At 33.4% G+C, this 22,648-nt stretch overlaps 1 long non-coding RNA gene across 1 annotated transcript in view; it reads left to right on the forward strand.

Moving 5' to 3' along the window:
* The first annotated feature begins 255 nt into the window (after window positions 1-255).
* LOC129534252 (uncharacterized) overlaps window positions 256-22,648 on the forward strand; it is a 37,495-nt gene continuing 15,102 nt past the window's right edge. The window contains exon 1 of the long non-coding RNA XR_008680773.1: window positions 256-640. This is a non-coding gene — a long non-coding RNA (uncharacterized lncRNA). The remainder of the gene's footprint in view (window positions 641-22,648) is intronic.

Below are 22,648 nucleotides of genomic sequence, written 5' to 3' on the forward strand. Positions count from 1 at the left end.
TGCAGGCCAGCACCAAGCTGACCTCAGACACCTGGCCTCCCTCCCGAGCTCACCAGCACCCAAAGCCTGGAGGGGGTCAAGGCGGCAGTAGGGGTGGTATGTCAGCGCAGCCTTGAGTGTGTGCACACCTGGCTGGCTTACGACGGTGCCTGGGCTGGGCCACAACTTTGCTCTATACTGGAGCAGGCACTGGGAGTGCGGAGAGGCCAGAGACCAGGAGCAGGCACTTATGAACCTGCAGGGGCAGGGGGTTTCCCAGGACCCCAAGAGCACAAGGATATCTGGGTCAGGAGCCACAGCTGGGTGGCTGCCGCTGAACCTGGGAACACTGGGCTCCTGATTGTTCCCAGCCCCTGCCAGCTCCACAGATTGCACATCCCCAGTCAAGCCTCCTCCACTGCAGCTGGCTTCCATGTAGTAGCTGTTCCAGATGGGCCACCACTGCCACCAACAAGATGAACAACAAGAATATAGCAAGAAACACAACTTCGGATATAGCAAAAAGAAAAATGGGACTGAAAGAAATTACCTTTCTACTTGACCCCAAGATGCACTGTCATGTCATTAATTCTGCAAATGCATCAGCCTGGCCTATGTCTGGAGAACACACAGAGGATAATTCTAACAATGTCAAATCTAGGTAAGTTCTACACTGTGTTTTGCTCCGTAACTCCAGAAAAGTCACAACCTCACCATATCCTAGTTTCCTTAATTATAATGAGAGAGTTTGATGAAATGGAAGATTTTAAACAATCTCCCACTTTTAATAATATCACAGTCCTTTAAAATCTGTTTAGAAACATCAAAGTTAATATTATACAAAATCCATAAAACATGAAATAGAATAAAGAGAGAAGCTATAATAAATAAAAACCTAAGGAAAATAAATAAAAGCAGGCCAGGTGCAGTGGCTCATGCCTGTAATCCCAACACTTTGAGAGGCTGATGATGTGGGCAGATCACTTGAGGCCAGGACTTTGAAATCAGTCTTTAGTTCTTTTCTGGCCAACATGGCAAAACCCCATTTCTGCTAAAAATACAAAAATTAGCTGGGCATGGTGGCTTATGCCTGTAATCCCAGATACTACAAAGGCTGAGGCACAAGAACTGCTCGAACCTGGGAGGCCAAGGTTGCAGTGAGCTGAGATCACGTCACTGCACTCCAGCCTGTGCAAGAGTAAGCACTATCTCAAAAAGAGAAAAAAAGAAAAGAAAGAAAAGAAAAAAAATTTTTTTTTGGCTACTCCCAGTAGATTTTGCATGTAACTACTGGGTTGTTTTTCTGCAGGTACAGAAATGATTGCCACATATTCACTCCCCAAGATTAGGCTGTAAGGTTTTTCATGGGCATAAATATAATTTTTCATCTTTGCATCTTAATAACCAAACCCAAACAGGAATAACTCAATCTCAGTTAACTATTAATAAAGTAAGAAGAAATACTATGTTTTTACTATAGTTTATATCATCAAATAAAGTATACAGTTGAGCAGTCTTCTGAATAATTATCATTTAAATACCATGTTTAATTATTTCATTAAATATATCTCTGATATTTTGATACACTAATAATATAGTTATACAACTTTTCCAATAAAGTTGTCCAATTTTTGAATTTATGGTACTGAAAATTACTTTATAACTAAACTAATTTTTGATGTATATTTTAGCTTGTACCTTTCAAGCAGCATTAATTTAGAATTTACAGTCCTTTGAATTTTAAAAATTAGTTCAAAGATTTTTATTGCAGTCTTACTTAAAATACTTCCTAGTTTCTTTAAAATATTTCAAACACTTTGATGACATTTTTTTCAAATGATATTAAAGAATGTATTTCAGTTTTAGTTTATGTTTTGTCAAATATTTATAATGATCAATGATCGTATCCTACATTATATCTATTACTCAAAACATTGACAAACTATAATCTGCATTTACTAATATACTAAGATGCTAATATTCATTCATTCATACTAAGCTATGTCAATCACTATAATACTTGTAATAATATTTATACTTATATTTATATTATAAAATATAATAATTATAATATATTATAATTATATACAATTATATATAATATATAACATATAACATATTAATATAACATATAATATATACTATATTATTAATATAACATATAATATGTTATACATTGTATATAATATAACATAAAATAATACATTATTATATATTGTGTATAATATATATTATAATTATATAATAACAATATTCAAAACTTGTATATATTGCAGGACACAAATAAAGGTGTTAGACTGTTCTTAGTGTCCATTATTTTGTAATTTTCACTTCAAAAATACATGTGTGTGTATGTGGTGTACGTGTGTGTATTTAAGCAAGACTTTTACTCATTGTATAGAAAATATTGTTCAACATGCACTGAAATGATGGCATGCATCTCTGCCATCCATAGGCAGACATAATTCTGCATGTCTTTCGCATATTTTACTCTTTCTGAAGGATCTAAAAGCACACAACTTTTAAGTTAAAGCATATTAAATGGATATATATAATGAATATGCATAATATAATGAATATACAAAGTACAACATTTACATTAAAGAGTATAAAGTGAGTATGTATATTATTATATATACTGGTCCCATACACAGTATCTTCTTATTCTATGGGTACATCCATGTCATTATATTTTTTAAAGCTTTCCAGTTGTTGTAAGTTGCAGAGAGATTTGACAACCAATGGTCTAGCCATAATCTTCAAGCCTGAAGACTTTTTTTTAAAGACCTGTTGGTACTTTGTTATTTTTTCATTATCTCTTATTTTGATTGTTGCTACCTTGGACAATTCACAGATATTCTCAGATTAAAAGTTGTTTGCTCTTGAATTTACTCTGTATCTTGCGGACAATACTAATGAAAATGTGATTGGAAAGACCCAGAGCATCAATGTTATCTCCTGCTAAGGCTGACAATCAACTTTGTCCCCAGTGGCATTTATTTTTCTACAGGCAAGTTGGGACCCACATCTTAGACTGCCATCCACAGGCAGAGATAATTTAAAACTCCATGTTGGATATTTTCATGTAAGCTCTACTATTAACATTACACTCTATAACATAAAATTGGTTTAGGCAAACACTTTCCATTAACCAGACCTAAACCTTTAATGCTCCCAATTAGCTGAAGAGACTTCTTGAGTCACCATTTACTTCTCTCTCAAGGGTCCCTCTATTAGTTCTATTTCTCAAATATTTATAGTGCAGTCCCCCTTTTCAATTTCATTTGTCATTGAATTCAGACCCTCATTATCTCTTACATTTTCTGTTGACCTAATTGTTAACTCCCAGGTGTATCACATTCTGCTTTTCTAATGGGTAATGGTATGTATTAAATGGTATCTTTTAGATATATTCAAAAGGTAATGTAACAGTTTTATTTTTAAGTGTCAATATGTACAATGTTTTAGAAATTACCACCTTTTAAATATTTAAACTAATAAATTTTAGATGGCATCTTAAAAATATGTAGGGCTGTCAACGGTTTTTCAAAATACTTTTGGGTGTTAGAAATGCAAAAGCAATGAAAACCACTACTCTACTTCTATTACAAATCTTTTAAAATACATGTTATTATAACCTTGAAAGTGCTGATTCATACCATGAATATTATTTAGTTAATATTAATAAGCAGAATTTTATATAACACTTAATATTTTTATCAGAAAGTAATTTTCTAAATTAGTTAAATGGTTATAAAAATACAATATTTTAATGTAAATATTTTACAATATCCTAATTTCTCCAACATTTTCATTGTAAAATTTTTTGTATATTATATAAACATGCTATATATGTATATAATAATTTTTGTATATAATAATTACAGAAAATTACCATATACACCATATACACATATAGCATGCATGTTTAGTAAAGACAAAAAAAAATTAGCCTACTATCTGACTACTATATTTCCTCTGGAAGAAGCTATGTTTGTTCAAGAGGCAATTTGACATTTTATATTTGCAAAAGGTTATCAGCAAATATCAGGAACAAACATCATATGTGAGCTAGCAAAGACAAGAAAACATCAAATTCGAATGAGGCAGCTTAATAATAAAACATATAGCAGGGTACATATCACCCATGGGGTCATAGCCGAACAATTTGAAGAGGAAGAGTTAATATATTTTAATAGTCACCTGTAAGTTATTGTAGTGTATTCCCATACTGTTATCCAAAATTTGTAGTTAACATAAGGACAGAATGGAAAGAATGAAATAAATGAAAAAACCCCTGAAATATTAGAAATCTTCCAAATTTAATAAACATAGGAATCTTGAAGTAGGTATACCATGTTCTCTGGACCTCCACATAGCAAGACCCTGGAGATAGTTGGTCAGGGTGCTCAATTTCCCAAAATATATAAAGTTTGAGGCAATTTTATTTTAAATTTCACAGGGACAGAATGCCTTCAGTAGATATGACTTATATATAATTAGCCTGATGGAAATGAAATGAAATAAATACTGTGTTAATTAAGTTAATTTTATTTCTATAGTCTGTTGTAAAAGTTTCCTTTGGTAACTGTTAAAAATGTGCTGTGATTTTAACAGTCCTCTGCATGAAGTACAGTTTAAATAATTTTGTAAAAATGTGATATTAATTGGCTAAGACTACCAAAGCAATTATAATATCTGTGGGTGGTTTGAAGCTGATACTGATCATTGATGCTTCATGAAGTTTAATAAAATGGTACTTTTTTTGCCTGAATACATTCTAAGCCAGTGAGCCATGTAGTACCACTTTTTCAGCAACACTTACAGAATTCATACAATGTTAGTTCTAGAAAGAATTAAGTATCCTTTCATCCAACTGCTTCTTTTTACTGATAAAGAAATTGCAGTCGAGAGAATTTGAATAAATTGTTCAAACAATTATATAACAAGCCCTGGCTTGTGAGACAAACTTGAATTTATGTCTCCAGCTTCCTAGTTTAGTACATACTCATTTCAACACAAAACACTGCCAAGGTTTTAGTGAAAAGGATATCAGTAATTCATTACCAATTATATGAGTTGCAAAATTAAATCAAAATATCTCAGAAATTCAGTAGAATATTCAATAATTATTTCAAGTTCATTACTAAATACGTAGTCATATTACAGAGTAATTGCAGGAGAAAATTAATATAAAACTATGTTATATTTTTATTTTTGTTAATTTAATATTCAGCTACATTTTCATGTATGATCAAAATTTATTTGTTATAGAAAACCATTCAATTTCAGCAATATTTTATAAGGCATAGTATCTCTTTTGAAATATATAACAAAATTAAGACTATCAATCTCCAAAAGTTAATTCTGCAGTTTTTTTTTTCTAAAGAAAACCCCACTTTCCAATTGACAACCATTATGACATTGTACACAGAGAATATAAAAATTTAGTTGACTAATGCATGGCACTTAAAACTGTGAATCAGATTCAGGTTTGCTATGAAGTTAGAGTAGGTAGATAGGCAGATAATAGTAGGGCAGGATAGTGTCCCAAGTAATGTCAGGTGACTGTCTTGTAATTGTCAGGTGGCCCCTTAATTGTAGGCCACAACTCCCAATAAAATCCTAAGAATTGAGCAAACATGTGGCAGATGACATGATTGTATATTTAGAAAACCCCATCATCTCAGCCCAAAATCTCCTTAAGCTTATGAGCAACTTCAGCAAAGTGTCAAGGTACAAAATCAATGTGCAAAAATCACAAACAATCCTATACACCAATAATAGAGAGCCAAATCATGAGTGAACTCCCATTCACAATTGCTATAAAGAGAATAAAAATACCTGGGAATACAACTTACAAGGGATGTGAAGGACCGCTTCAGGGAGAACTACAAACCACTGCTCAAGGAAATGAGAGAGGACACAAACAAATGGAAAAACATTGCGTGCTCATAGATAGGAATAACCAATACTGAAAAAATGGCACTAGACTGGTAAGGGAAAATTTCCACAAGAGAGCATGCCTGTAACTTCAACCACCAAGTGGCACACTCAGCTCCTCCAGTATACTGGCAAGTCACTGAGCATGCGGTGATTAGCCAACAGCTCACACAAGGGGAAGGATGAGGGGACAAGACCTGGAAAAAAAAAAGAAGAACAGGAAATAACAATTCTTTAAGAGCCTTGAACCAACAATCAGGTAGGGCACTCAGTCTGTTGAGTTGCCCACTTGGTTTCTTCCAAGTGTGTTTTTCTTTGCATCAGTAAACTCTCATTTCTGCCTTAAATCTACTTTTGTGTGTTGGCTGAATTCTTTCTCTGAACAAGACAAGAATTGAGGACTGCAGAGTCTACCCAGACTTGCCACCAGTAACAAAAGTTAAAAAACAAAAACAAACAAACAAAAACCTCTATATTTAATCATGGTGTCATCAGCCTAGCTCTATGACCTTAAGAAGCTAACTTAACATGTTAGAGCCTAAATTTCATCATCTAAAAAGTAAGAAAATTATACACAATGAATTCAGAGTTTCCTTCTTCTCTAGGTTTATATGATTTAGTAGTTTAAAAAATCATATCCAAAGAGTTAGCTCAGAAATTAACAGAAAGTACAAAATTACAATATGACTGCATTTTTAAAAATCAAAGAAAATTTGTTTACAACAGAAACATAGGTTAAATTACTTAGCACATCATCACGATTTTAATGTGTCCCCCCAGATTTCATGTGATGGAAACTTACTCCCCAGTTCAAGTGTTGGTAGGTGGGGCCAAATAAAGGTGCTTAGATCATGAGGGCTCTGCCCTCATGAATGGATTAATGCTGTTATTGCGGGAATGGATTGTTATAAAATCTAGCTTAGTCCCTTCTTGCTCTTGCCCTCTCTTGTCCTTCCACCTTCTGCCATGAGAAAACGTTGCAAGAAGGCTGTCACCAGATCCAGACACTTCAACCTGGGAATGCCCACTCTTCAGAACTGTCAGAAATATATGTGTGTATGAATAATATATATATATATACACACACATATATATAATATATACATATAAGTTAAATATAAGTTACCTGTTCTAACAGATACATTTTCTACAATGGTGACCAAAATGAAATGAAAAAGTATTTATCTTTGTATAGTAATAAAAAAGTAAAAATTTTAAATTATAAATTGATGTTTATTAAATATATATTAGTCAACATTCTATGTAAACTCTATAGTCTAAAAAGAGTAGGTAATAAAAATGATGCAGCTTTTTAAATAAGGCCAGATGATCACTGAATGTCTTCTAATATTCCACTGAAGGATTGCTTCAAAAATTCAAGTCCAGTAAGGATTATTTAGGTTTCTAGGAAATGTATCATTATTTTATTTTTCATATTTGCTATTAATGAAAGCCTTACACTTGGTGAAGTTATATGTTAACCTCTAGTTTTCAGACCAATTAAAATAAATTTTGGTACTAAAAAAGATAACCCCTAGTGAATTTATAGTTATACAGCTTCTTTTCTGTTCTTTTCTAAGTTTCTTTTCTAAGCTAGGTATATTATTCAAATACTGTCTTTGAATATTGCTCCCTTAAGTGGGCCTTTCTGGACCCTTAACTGAACTCATAATTGCCTAATTAGCTTGCTAATGTTGCGGCTCAGAAAACAACAGCTCAGAAAACAATACCCCAAAATATGGCATTTTGACATGCTGAACTGAAGATGAAGCTCAAGTTCTCTGATTTTTCCCCACCTCTCCATGTATCTCCCACAGATGTTGAAGTTTCAGTCTTCCCACCTAGAACAATAATTATTTTTTCTTCCCCCTCCCTATTACCTCATTATCTATTGCAGAAAAGAAGATCAAGAGTAACAACACCTGAGCAAACCCTTTTACAATTATGATGACTGTCTCTGAGGATTATTTAAATCCCCAACTGAACTATTCACAAGTTAATCTCTGTTCCTCATCCATATCCATTCATTCCTCCCTAGAAACCATTTATTGTCCTTCAATAGAATTCCTCTTCTCCCCTCTCCCATAATCTGTTTTACCAGAATCTGAGCTCCCACTTTCTTTTTTTCTTTTCTTTTTTTTTTTTTTGTAACCTCAAGATGGTATATAAGCTTCCTCATAACTCGTTGGAAAGTTGGGTCTTCATTTTAAAGGCTTCTGTGTATATACACTAAATACATTTGCATGCCATTTTTCTTATCAGTCTATCTGCCTCATGTCAGGGATTTTTCAATGACTCTTTAAGGGACCAAGAGCCCATGGCCCCCTCACTAGCTATTTAAACAATTAAATAAACTTTTTAACACATGTTTATGTTTTACATAAGTGAAAATTATACTTCAAATTAAAAAACAGAAAATAATAGCAAAAGAGTTGAGCATGACCTTTCAATGACAAAATTAGACTAGGAAATTTCTATGTGGTCATGTCCTCCAAGCTGCTTTTGTTTCGAAAGTGGCTCACTTATTTGATTTTCTCAGGAGAAGCAGTTGAGAAATAGTGCTGTGTATGTCAGGCTGTCTTTTCTAATTGACAAAAGTTACTCATGACTTATCTCAAGAATACAAAATTGAAGAATTAGAGACAAATGTACGTATAAAAAACACTGATGAAACCACATTTGCAAAAATGATCACAGTGAGAATATTATGACAGTGAAAGTGATCTGACCTGAGTCCATCTTGCCTCTAAACTTCCAAACTGTCCTTGTTCATCCCTGGGCATAGGCCAAACTAACTTTGTGAGGAACTTAGTTTACAGTTTAACTTTGAGACAAAGATGATAACTGTCAGGCCTCTGAGCCCAAGCTAAACCATCATATCCCCAGTGACCTGCATGTATACATCCAGATGGCCTGAAGTAACTAAAGAATGACAAAAGAAGTGAAAATGGATTGTTCCTGCCTTAACTGATGACATTACCTTGTGAAATTCCTTCTCCTGGCTCATCCTGGCTCAAAAGCTCCCCCACTGAGTACCTTGTGACCCCCGCCCCTGCCCGCGGAGAACTACCCCCTTTGACTGTAATTTTCCTTTACCTACCCAAATGCTATAAAACGGCCCCACCCTTATTTCCCTTCACTGACTCTTTTCGGACTCAGCCCGCCTGCACCCAGATGAAATAAACTGCCTTGCTGCTCACACAAAGCCTGTTTGGTGATCTCTTCACACGGACACGAGTGAAAATAACAGTTTTTCGAAAACAAATTTTCTTCTTGCCTGGGGACCAGACTGCCATTGTAGGACTAACAAATTAGCTACATGATTACAAATTATGGCTTAGGAGTCATGCAGCTGGTGGCCACAAGACTCTGAACCTCTTCAATTGTTCCTAGGGTTAACACCACTGTCCTAAAACCTAAGATTGGTGCTCAAGATATTCTTCAGACTCTGCACTCAGTGGATCAGTTGCCCCCACCCAAATCAATAAACTGGCTCATCTGGTTTTGTGGTCTCAACCGAGGATCTGACTCAACACAAAGGACAGCTTTGATTCCCTCTGATTTTATCTCCAACCCGACCAATCAGCAATGCTCACTCCCTGGCCCCCTACCTGCCAAATTATCCTCAAAAAGATCCAGTCTCTGAATTGGGGGTGAGACTAATTTGAGTAATAATAAAACTCAGGTCTTCCTTTCAGACTGCTCTGTGTGAATTAAGCTCTTTCTCTATTTTAATTCTTTTATCTTGATAAATCAACTCAATCTAGGCAGCAGGCAAAATGAACCTGTTGAGTGGTTACATTGATGTGGAAGGACAAGCGAGTTGGAATGAGGCAAAGAGGAGTCAGCCATGAAAGAAAGATTCAAATATTCTAAGTATGGACTCTTATTCCAACCTCAATGCCGGGCAGGTTTTCAGCTCTAGGTGTGTGGGGATAGGTGGAAAATAAAAAATTAAAAAAAAAAAGTTATTTTCCTCTAGGGAAAAAGTAAAAGGTATTCAAGGGGATAGGTTTCCTCGTCCAATTCTGCCAGTATACTTGAGATTACTGAACAATTTCCCTACCAACTAAATGAAGCTTGCAAAGAAAGAAGAGCCTAGACCTTTCTTAAGAATGGTCATGAATTAGCATCATAAATAGCCTATGCAGAAAACATGCTAAATTATGCTTAGCAAATAGGTTCTCTATACTCTTCAATGATTTACTAGGACCTTTTTTGGGAACTCATCAGCAAGTCATTTTGAAGTTATCATGCTGTGATTAACTGCTGTGACATTTTTCTCCTCAAAATTCATGAAAAATGCAGAGTTACTATCTACTTCACCCACTGTATGAGTTTCACAACTGATTTTTATCATGATCTCTCATGCTGGGTTTATAGATTGCTTGAACTGGGGGTGAGAACTCCTGCTGATACTGTCACAGAGCAGTCTAGTTAGGTTCCACTAAGTGAATCTGTTAAAACTGTCAACAAAAAATAGCCAATAACTTTTAAGATAAACAGAGATGGACTCTTTCCTACAATGTAACTAGAAATGGAAGCTGAATAAAGTCTCAGTAAAAAGAAAGGTTTTGTTTATTTTCATTCCTTTCCTTTTGCATTATTGTTTGGACTGCTTCTGGAAACTTCAGCCTTAGAAATAAATAGAAGTGAATACCTTTTAAAATGAATGTCTTCAGTAGATTAAAAGTAACTGAAGATTTTTTTCAACGTATTTTTTACTTGTTCCTTTGTTTATATTCTAAAAGAAATGTACTTGGAGGCCATATGTTTTAGAAACTCCATTACACATGTGCATTTGTTTCTTGTTATTCACATCAGTTATGTTCTGTAAGGTTGCCATAAATACTGAATAATTGCTTTGGTGGGGCGGGAGAATATATATTACACATATTATACTTTAGAAAAACAATAGTTTTCATTCTGTCCTTCTAGGTTTTCAGCTGGGGCATTTGTAAAAAAAGACAGATTAACAAGAGAAAAACAAACATGTATATCTCATACATACATGGGAGAAAAGACAGGGCAATCAACTCTCAAAGGGGTAGCTCAGCATTTAAACTTAAATACCATCTTCAGCTAAAATATATATATATAAAAAGAGAAGGATATCTGAGAGGTAAGTTATGGCAAGGTGACCATGAAAACCAAGGTGAACAAGAATAAAAGTTGATAGGCAGATTTATGTCAGTGCCTTCTCCATAGATAAAATTACCTTGTGATTTAGAGTCATATACTCTTTCTGGTACAGAGAAGGATAGACTTTTACAAATAGAAATTTCCTTTATAAATATACTTTTCCCTTATAAAAGTGTAATTTCTACTCTGGCTTTAGAGTTTCTATTATATCTGCTGTTTCTCAAAATAATCTTATAGGCCAAAAAAAGTGTATTATTTATTTTGGGATGACATAATCTGGTCTCCTATAGCCATAGTCCTGGGTAACATATTCTGATCCACTATAATATAAATTCCATGTACTATGATCAGTTGCATTTCTAAACAACAATAGTTTGATAATGAAATTTTTCAAATGCTTTTGATAAAAATGTATAATGCCCAAGTTCAGTCTATATAGAAAGCTTTTATAAAAAACATTTTTTAAAAAACCTTCGAAAAACAGTAAAGAAGATCCAAATCAATGAAAATATATGTTTATGGATACAGGGTTTAATACATTCAAGATGTCAATTATGCCTAAATTTATCAATAGATTTTAAGAAATCTCAATCAAATTTTCAGCAGATCATTTGTAAAACTTGAAAAGAGTGTAATGAGATGCATATGGAAAGGCAAAAGCCCAAAGTTACAAACATTAAATAATTTTTTTTTAAGGAACATTACCTAAAATGAGAAAGGAAAATCTTCTCTGGTGAATATCAAAACATGAAAAGCTATGCTTGTAAGATACCATAATTTTACTCCATTAATTCCTTTTAAATCAACTCATGAAACAGAATATGGCATTTAATTATTGAACAAATATGACAGTGTAGACAAGCTGGAAAATTATAGACTCTTCAATAAATCATGCTGGAATAACTGTATATCCTTACAGAGATACAAAATTATATAGCAGTCTTTCATATTCAAAAATCAATTTTTTGTAAATTAAATACATATATGTGAAACATAATGTTAAAAACTTTTAAAATATATGTCTTGGCTCTAGATAGAGAAACAGTTCTTTAAAAAGGCACAGAAGCCAAAAATAATAATAAACAATGTTGTTAAGTCTCAGAAAATACAAATCATAAGTAAAGAAAATTAAATGATAAGCCACAAATTAGAAGAAATTTTTGTCATACATGAAAAATCGATGTGGGGAAGGATAAATTATATTCCTTTCTACTAGTTTTATCATATGCCGGGGAAATGAAATTAAAATATACAGTCATGTGCCACATAACAGTATTTCAGTCAATAATGAACCCTGTATAAGATGGTGATCAGAGCAACAGGCTATACCATGTAGTCTACGTATGTAGTAGTTAGTACCATCTCGGGCTATGTAAGTATACTCTTGGATGTTCATACAATAGCAAAATTGTCCAACAATGCATTTCTCAGAATGTGTACCTTTTGCTAAGCAAAACATTAATATATTTATATATGTACTCCCCCATTAGTTTTATGTTTTATACAGGAACATCTATTTTAAAAATTGCAAAAAAACCATGATTAAGCATTTAAAAAATCTATTTGCATGCTTTCCATTAAACAAAACTACATTTTTCGCCAGGCAGCTTATATCTGCTTTTTGATAGATGTTATCAAGACAATTAATGATTTACTTCAATGGGCTGAGGAGATAATTCCATGGAAGCTCTTAAAGATCTAATATGTGTGCTTCTGAAACATCTATAATTTAGCCTTTATGGTTATGTTAATATAGGCAATGAGAATCAGGAAATTCACCTTGGGAGTGATGTCACAAAGACTGCGGAGTGGGCATAGCAGCTCTCATCTCCCCCCTCAGAAAAACTACAGACAGCTATTCAAAATCAAAAATAGGCCAGGGAGGGCTCAAGAGCTCATTAATGAAACTGCCACAAAATGTTGAAGCAAAAATGGAAAACATGTATATAGAAAGGATCACTGATGAGATCAGAATACCCAAGATGTCAGTACACGCAAAGAAGAAATGTAAAAGCTACTGATATCAGCTACATGGTCGGAACCACTGTGGTCTCCACAAGTCTGCTCTGCAAAGGAGACCAGCATCTTTTGCCACTGAAGGAATCAATAGCTATCCTGGCTGAGGAACCCAGAGAGGGAGACGCCACTGTTTACTCTTCTCCCATACAAGAATTGGCTGCTGTTCGGTCACCTCAGGAAAGAAGCTTCTTCAGGAAAAGAACTGCCACAGATACACGCATATGTTCACGCAGGTATTCTGTGCAAAACCTGACCCTGAAGCCCAGCCTCCCTGTAAGTGCCCATGTTTCAGCTCCAGGCTCTGTGGCTGTACTGGTACAGCCTACCTTTCAGATACTGGAACCACAGCTATAAGATGTAAGTTTGCACACATAGGCTCCAGGGCCAAATTCTTGCAGTATATGCCCATGCTTTGAACATCAGCCCAGCTGTGATGAACACCTGTTTCTGAAGCTGCTCTAAACCTGCACACACCTGCATTCCCTTTCTCATCTTCTCAACTATTTCATGAGTATACTGTTTCACGATCATCTTGCATACTGTTACTAATGTGGCAGTGTAAGCCTCTATGACCCAGGCACTAGCTCAGCTGCCTAGAGAGTTAAGCAGTATCCTAGTCCTGGGGCTGCTCTAACACTGTGCATGCCTATTCTGTCATTCTTGGCACTCTGGCTAGTTCACAATCATCCATGCCTCACAGACAGTAACCAACATGGCAGTGGGAGTCCCTGCGCCCTAGGCACTAGTGCTATTACTGTCCCAGTTCCCAAAACTGTAGTTTCTCCACACATTCTCATTCTTTAGTCCTCAGCTTTGTGACTGTTCCATGTGTGCCACCCAGACATCGGTGCCACTGGCACCTCTAGTGGGACCCTAAACCATTCCAAGTGCCAAGAGCAACCCACTAGCTACAACAAATGTCTAGGTACAGGAAAGTCAAAGGTCTCCAATCAAATTCGGTCCAAACAAGACTACACAAAGACACGATATAATCAAACTGTCCAAAATCAAAGACAAAGAGATGGTCCTGCAAGTAGCAAGAGAAAAGCATAACACATAAGAACATATGTACACTGAGAGTGAAAGAATGGAAAAGATATTCTATGCAAGTGGATACCAAAAGAGAACAGCAGTAGCTAGCTATGCATGTATCAGGTAAAATAAACTTTAAGTAAAAAACTCTAAAACAAGACAAAGAAGGGCAATATGTAATGATAAATGTATTAATTAATCAAGATGTAATGATTGTAAACATATATAACCAACATTGGAGAAGCTAAGTAATAGTAATATATCTGAAGAGAGAAATAGACTGTAATACCACAATAGTAGGAGTCTTCAATACTCCACTTTCAAAAATGGGCAGATCATCCGGACAGAAAATCAGTAAGGAAACATCGGACTTGAACTATATGCTTTAGACCAAATGGCCTAACAGACATATACAGAACATTCTAAGCCACCGCTACAGAAAACAAATTTCTCGCAAGTGCACATGGAACATTCTCCCGCATAGATTATACTTTAGTCCACAAAAGAAGTCTTAACAAATTTAAGAAGATTGAAATCATATTAAATATATTTTTTGACCATAGTGTTATGAAACTAAAAATACATGGTAAGAGAAATTTCAAAAAAGAATAGAACTATTTGAAAATTAAACAGCATGGTCCTAAGCAACAAACAGGTCAAGAATAAACTATGGCTGGACGTGGTGGCTCACGCCTATAATCCTAGCACTTTGAAGGCCAAGGCGCATGGATCACTTGAGGTCAGGAGTTCGAGACCAGCCTGATCAACATAGTGGAACCTCATCTCTACTAAAAATACAAAATTTTTTTGTATTGCAAGTGTGTATTGCACACTTGTAACCCCAGCTACTCCGAAGGCTGAAGCAGGTGAATCACTTGAATCTGGGAGGTGGAAGGTGCAGCGAGCTGAGATCATGACACTGCACTCCAGCCTGGGTGACAGAGTGGGACTTCCTCTCAAAATAAATAAATAAATAAATAAATATTAATTAAAAGAAAAAAGTTTAAAAATATCTTCAGAGAAACGAAAATAGAAACACAACATATTCAAAATTAAAACATTTAGCAAAAGTATTTCTAAGAAGGAAGTTTAGTAATAAATGTCTACAAAGAAAAAGGAAAAGATCCCAGATAAACAAACTAATGTGACAGACATATCAAGGAACTAGAAAAAGAACAATATAAACCCAAAGTTTGTAGCATGAATGATATAATAAAGACTACAGTAGAAATAACTAATATAGACATGAGAAAAGCAACAGAAAAGAAATCAACCAAATTAAAATTTGTGTTCTTTTAAACTAAACAAAATTGACTAACTTTTAGCTAGACCAACAGGGAAAAAAAAGAAAGACTCAAATACATGAAACCAGAAATTAAAGACGAGATATTACAATTGATAACACAGAAATAAAAAGAATCTTGAGACCACTTTAAACAATTACACACCAACAAATTGGATAACCTAGATAAAATGGATAAATTCCTAGACACATACAAAATACCAACACTATTTTGTGAGGAAAAAGAAAGTTTGATCAAAACAATAACAAGTAAAGAGATTAAATCAGTAATGAATATTCTTCCATCAAAGAAAAGTCCAAGCCTTGATGGTTTCAGTGCTGAATTCTAGCAAACAATTAACACCAATTCTTCTCAAACTCCTCCAAAAATTAAAGAGGAGATAATACTTTCAAATGGATTTTATGAAGTCAGCATTACCCAAATACCAAATTCAGACAGCACACTACAACAAAAGAAAATTACAGGTCAATAATCTTAATGAACATAGGTGCAAATTCCTCAACAAAATAATAGCAAAAAGATTTCAACAGCACACTAAAAGGATCACTTACTATGATCAAGTGGAGGATTTATCCTTGGATGCAAGGATAATTTAATATATGCAAACCAGTAAATGTGATTCACTACATTAACAAAATGAAGGACAAAAGCGATATGATTATCTCAATGCATGCATCAAATAAGTTTGAAAAAAATCAACATTCTTCTATTATAAAAACTCTCAATAGATTAAATATGGAAAGAATGTACCTCAACACAACAAAGGCCATGTATGAAAAGCCCATAGCTAACATTATACTAAATGGTAAAAAGTTGGAAGATTTTCCTGTAAGATGAGGAATAAGACAAGTATGCCCACTCTCCCCATTTTATTCAAAAATAGAGCTGGATGTCCTAACCAGAGAAATTAGTCATGAGAAAGAAATAAAATGCATCCTCTTTAGAAAACAAGAAGGGAAATCATTTTGGTTTTCAGATTACATAATCTTATATATAGAAAACCCTAAAAACTCCATCCAAAAACTGTTAGAACTAATAAATTCAGTAAAGCTTCAGGATACAAAATCAACATACAAAATTGATTAGTGTTTCTATACACTAACAACAAACTATTTTTAAAAAGTCAAAAAACAAGATTATTCACCACAGCTATAAAACAAATACTTAGGAATAAATTTAAACAAAGAAATGAAAGACTTCATATACTGAAAACTCTAAACACTGATGAAAGATATTAAAGAAAAAACATAAATAAATAAAACATATCTCCTCTTCATGGATTAGAATAATTAATATTGTTAAAATGTCCATACTACCCAAAGCAATCTATGAATTTTATTCAATTTACATCAAAATTTCAATGACATTTTTCATAAAAATAGACAAAATAATTTTAAAATTTAAATGAAAACACACACAAGAAAACCTAATAGCCAAAGCAATCTTGAGTAAAAAGAACAAAGCCAGATATATCACACTACCTGATTTCTAAATCTATTACAAAGCTATAGTAATCAAAACAGCATGGTACTGGCAAAACAAGCAAACAAACAAAAACCTGTAGTCCAATGGAACAGAATAGAAACTCCAAAAATAAAATCCATACATTTATGGTAAATTTATTTTTGACAAAATTTCCAAGAACACAGAATGAGGAAATGACAGTCTTTAAAAAATGGCACTGAGAAAACTGGATATCCCTATGCAAAAGGATGAAGTTAGACTCTCATCTCTATCTAAAATCAACTCAAAATAAATCAAAGCCTTTAACATAAGACATGAAACTATACAACTACTAGGAAAAAACATAGAGGAAAAGCTCCATGACATTAGTCAGGGTAATAATGTTTTTGGATATAACCCCAAAGACACAGACAACAAATCAAAAATAGACAAAGTTGATTACATTAAACTAAAAAGTTTCTGCACTGCAAAGGAGACAATCAACACAGTGAAGAGGCAGTCTACCAAATTGTAGAATATATTAGTAAACCATACATCTGATAAGGACTTTATATCCAAACTATATAAAGAACTTAACTCAATAATATTGATAATAATAAAAGCCTGTTTTTTAAAAAAAAAAAAAAGACAAAATACCTGAATAAATATTTCTCAAAAGGAGACATACAAATGGCTAGTTGGTATGTGAAAAAAATGCTCAAATTACTAATCATCAGAGAAATGTAAATCAATCCACAATGAGATCTCACCTCATGCCTGTTAGAATAGTTACTATAAAAAGAGGAAAGATAACTGCTGGAGAGGATGTTGAGAAAAGGGAACAACTATACACTTGTTGGAATATAAATTAGTAAAGACCTTATGAAAAACAGTGTGGAGGTTTCTCAAAAAATTGAAAATAGGAGCACTAAATGATCCAGCAATCTCACCAATAGGGATATATCCAAAGAATATGAAATCAGTAAGTCAAAGAGATATGTCTACACTACACTTTTTGCAGCACTATTCACAATAGCCAAGGTATGGATTAAACAGGAGTGTAGATCTACAGATGAACAGATAATGAAAATATATATTTTACATATATATATATATATATATATATATATACACACAATAGAATACTACTTAGCCTTTAAAAAGAAGGAAGTCCTATCATTTGTGACAACGTGGATGAACCTAGAGTACATTATGTTAAATGAAATAAGCCAGGCACAGAAAGACAAATACTGCATGATCCTACTTACATGTGAAAACTAAAAAAGTCAAATTCGTAGAAAACTAAAAAAGTCAAATTCATAGAAACAGAGTAAAATTGTTGTTACGAGAGGCTTTGGGGTGGAATTCTTGGGAGGCTGTTGGTCAAAGGACACAAAATTTCAGTTAGAGAAATAAATATAATAGATCTGTTATACATCATGGTGACCACAGTAAATAACAATATATTGTATACTTAAAAATTGCAAAGCAATAGATTTTGAAGTGTTCTCAGTATTAAAAAAAATGATAAGTGTGTGAGGTAATGCATAGGTAAAATAGCTTGGTTCAGTTATTTCACAGTTTATACACATACCAATACATGTTGTATACCACAAATATATACATAATTTTTACTTAACTAAAAATTAAATTTACAAAAACAGAAAAGAAATTGGACTCATCTTTCACACATTTAATTTAATCTTGCAACAAAATAACCTCATAATAAATTGAGGACTATAACTAATTTATTGATCCTTTTATAAAATGTTCTTGCATATTGACGGAGGCATTAAAGAAGCACAAAGATTACAATGTACCCCATTCTCTTATGGTCACACAGTATTTAATTAGATAATTAAAACTTTGTTTATGTATGTTTCTAGTTGAAATTATTTTCCAAAGCCGTGTAAGAATAAATCCAGCACACAAAAGAAAACACATTTCATCCAGTTACTTTTGCTCTGACTGGATTAAGTTTTCTTCAAATACGGCAGTGACCTAATGGCCAACTCAACTTTGACTAATGAGAAACTTTTGACGATTATTCGTTTGCCTGTATACATGTGTTTTTTTGTTCCTTTCTTAGGGAACTTAAGCATACTTGAAAATAGCAAGTACTTAAAAAACATAAGCCAGTTACAAGAATCAAGAAGATACAACATATCTTAGATTTAGAAACTTGAAATATGAGGCAGCTTTATAGACATTGAAATACAAGGATTTCCAAAGTATAATTTTAGTGAAGGGGGAATATAAACAGTATGCTGATATTTGTACAGAAAATACATATATTTACAACATATTTCTGGAAATACGTATCAGAGACGGCAAAGGTCTTTGTGTATTAGCCAGCTCGGCTGCCAAAAGAAAATATCATAGACTGTGTGGTTTAAACAACAGAAATACATTTTCTCACAGTTCTGGAAGCTGAAACTTTGAGATCAGGGTGCCAGCACGGTGAGGTTCTGGTGAGGCCTCTCTTTCTTCCTTGCAGATGACCACCTTCTCCATGAGTCCTCACGTGGCCTTACCTATGTATGTGCTATGGAGGCAGAGACAGAAATCTGTCTCTTTCTTTTTATAAGGTCACCCATTCTATCGAGTTAGAAACCCACAGTTATAATCTCACATAACGTTAATTACCTCCTAAAAGCCCTATCTCCAAATATAGTCACACTAAGGGTAAATGTTGCAACATATGAATTTTGAGAGGGCAAAATTCAGTCTGTAGAACCTTGTCTCCAGGGAGATAATTTGCATTGTCAAGAGACAAAAAAGGGAAGGAGATGTTTCTCACTCTACTCTTTTGTAATGTCCATCTTTTAAATGTGAATGTGAAATTTACTCAGAAAGGTAAGTTACATAAAATTTAAATAATAGGGTTATTGTATCTACATGGTCATGTAAATATTAAGTATCTCCATTACCATGGCATTTTACTAAATAATATATCAGAATATAATTAATTCAATAATTTTGTTTTACAGACCGAAGACACATGCATCAGTACTTTGTTAGGTTTTGAAAAATGTCACAGAAAAATATCTGTATCCTCAGGAAGGAACAGCCCATTAAAACATTATTCAAAATCAACAAGTATATTCCAAGATTAATTCAGCAGAAGTGGAGTGTATTTAGTAAAATTGCAAATGTTCTATTTGGAGAAAAGATTGCTTTGAAATAAAAGTTAATTCAACTCAGAGAGAAAACAACTATAAATATTAAGGATACGATCAATAAAGTTACTAAAAATATGGCTGTGCTTATTCAAGATTTAGAATCCAAACAGAACTCATTGGGTCTAGTAACTACTAGCCTGAAATTAGGAAGATTTGTAGACAACAAATTACAAAAGTAATTAAGAGATTAAGAAGATTTAGGACAATAAATGTAAGAAATTCTCTTTTAATTGAAAACCTAATTTTGTAGAATGCTTAAAATATAACTAATCAGTCATAGAAAAAATAGCATTTGTAAGTACTCTACACATTGCATTCTTTGAAGCAATTATTAATGATTAATACTTTACTCTGTGCTGTTATTTGAATGTCGTAGATCTGTATAAAAATTAAAATGAAATGAGACAGAGTCCATTCAAAATGGCATAATGCATAATTGGATACAATTTTAACCTTGATTCCATTGTTCTATATAAAGCTACTATTTCAATTTAATATAGCTAATGTTCTAACCAGAAATTTATAATGTTAAATACTTCATCCTAAAACTTCAAGTGTCATGTCTCCCCCAGACAGAGATATTAAAGGCCATTTTTTATCTCAAGGTAAGCCTGAAATATAGATAATATATTAATATTCCACTATTTCAAATTGTAAGCATTAAAATGTCATCTAATGAATTTTGTGGTTAAATATAATTTGACATATTTTAATCTATTCAATTGCAATGAGTAATTTTGGCACTTTGTTTCAACTTTTAAAAAAGTGAATTTCTCATAATGCATCTCTTAAGGAATTATCTATTAACATAATTAGAAATTAATACATGTTATTAACGGCTTAATCAAAGAAACTGTAAATTGATGTGGGACTTCTTTGCAACTTTGCTGTGGGTCTAATCAGTAATATTTCATGTACTCGTTGTCTTCACCCACCCCATCCTTTATTAAATATAGAGGGGAAAAAAGTGGCTCATGTAGACTAGGACTGGTTCAAGAATTTTACGAATATATGATTTATAAAGTGATATGGAGGAAAGACATGAAAGAAAAACTGACTTATTGTACAGCAAACGTTTTAAAAGCCACTTAACAAAAATTAATGCTATATTTGTTCTATTTCTATACAATCAGAAACCATTAATAAATATATATCTTTCATCTATAATGGCCAGAATTATTCTTAGTAGGCCTCAGGAATGGTCAAAGTAAAATTTTTGCCAGGGAAACACAATAATTGCCAATGTTCAATACTTGGTGTGCCAGTCAATGAGGGAAACAAAAATGTTGCTTTACAACAATCCCTTCTAATGTTTAATGTTACTGTTAATTGCTTTATGTAAACTCTATGATCTTAGTTCCTTAGTGATGCTCTTATTAACCAAAATTATTGTAATACTTAAATAAGTACCTATATTCACCTAACCAAAAATGTGTATATACATCATGCTTTTATTAGTCCCATTAGTAAATAATAAAAATCATTTATAAAAATGACAAATAAATATCTGTAAAAATAAAAAAAATTAGTAGTAAGATAAATCCATTATATCTCTATTATGTATACATCCAAGTCTTTAGTGCACTGTGATTCCTATTGGTGATTTTTTTCAAAATGATTTTAAAATCTAAAAGCTTGGCTGGGCATGGTGGCTCACACCTGTCATCCCAGCACTTTGGGAGGCTGAGGCCAGCAGATCATGAGGTGAGGAGTTTGAGACCAGCCTGGATAGCGTGGTGAAAACCTGTTTCTACTTAAAAAAAAAAATATATATATATATATATATATATATTAGCCAAGTATGGTGGTGCACACCTGTAATCCCAGCTACTCGGGAGGCTGAGGCAGGAGAATTGCTTGAACCCGGGAGGCGGAGGTTGCAATGAATTGAGATGGCGCCACTGCACTCCAGCCTGGTCAACAGAGTGAGACTCCATCTCAACAAATAAATAAATAAATAAAAGCTTTCTGAGAACATTTGATCTTTTACCAGTGTTTTGTTGGAAAAGCAGGTGTGAAGTTATTTCATTTATAGGGAATAGTTTATATTACTTCATGAATTCCTGGAGTTATGTATTAAGACATCACCCACAGTCAGGACCAGGAAACTTAATAAATAGAAATTCAGTTTTAAGATTGTCTAACGAATTTATAAATTTCCCCTTAGTCCTGTTTATAGAGGCTTAGGCAGATTAGTTTTCAAAGAACAAAGGCTAGCTCTCATGTCAACTGTATTCATTTCTGCATGTCATTCTGAACCAAAGAAATGGATGAAACTCATCTGCACTTTTGACTGAGGGAATTACATGATATTTTGCTATCATTGGAAAACAGAATAAAATGATCTCCCTTTACTTTCAACAAACACATACACTCCCCCATCACTATCCACACACCATCATGATTCTACAGAAATAAATAAATTCATTTAGCCTATCCCAACAGAGGGATTTCACAAATTTAGAATACCATAACCAAGTAGTTTGGAATACTCCTGTACAAACAAGACAGATTACATGTGTAACAAGTGACAAAGAAATACACCTAAGAAATGTTATAATTATCCCTATTTTATGGACATTTTTTGTTTTGTTTTTTGAAAGA

This window comes from Gorilla gorilla, chromosome 5, assembly GCF_029281585.2.
Source record: "Gorilla gorilla gorilla isolate KB3781 chromosome 5, NHGRI_mGorGor1-v2.1_pri, whole genome shotgun sequence".
NCBI classification, from domain to species: domain Eukaryota; kingdom Metazoa; phylum Chordata; class Mammalia; order Primates; family Hominidae; genus Gorilla; species Gorilla gorilla.